Here is a 375-nt window from a genome sequence, read left to right as displayed (position 1 = left end):
TCCTCTTTGAAGTCAATTACACATAAGTTCGCGAACAATAATATTTTCCTTTATTTATTAAGATTACACTTGTATAATGAAAACATCCCATGATATAAACGCAATAAAAAGTTTCAGACGTCAAGAATTCTTCTTCAAACGTTAAAAAAAATATATAATAATAAAATTACCATTTTCTTTTGCGTTTATACTATCGAGTGTTATTAAAACTTAATACAAAATACAAAGGTTAATACAGACGCATAGTTTGACACCAATGCCGGCCCCCATTTCTACAGCATATGAGTAAGCGTTGCAAAATAGAATGGTAAATGTGCTGCAAATTCTGATTATTACGTTGTGTGGAAGTTATATGGTGGTGGTCCCGTAAAGCTA

Source organism: Penaeus monodon, chromosome 15, assembly GCF_015228065.2.
Source record: "Penaeus monodon isolate SGIC_2016 chromosome 15, NSTDA_Pmon_1, whole genome shotgun sequence".
Classification (NCBI taxonomy): Eukaryota; Metazoa; Arthropoda; class Malacostraca; order Decapoda; family Penaeidae; genus Penaeus; species Penaeus monodon.
This window is presented reverse-complemented; position numbering follows the sequence as displayed.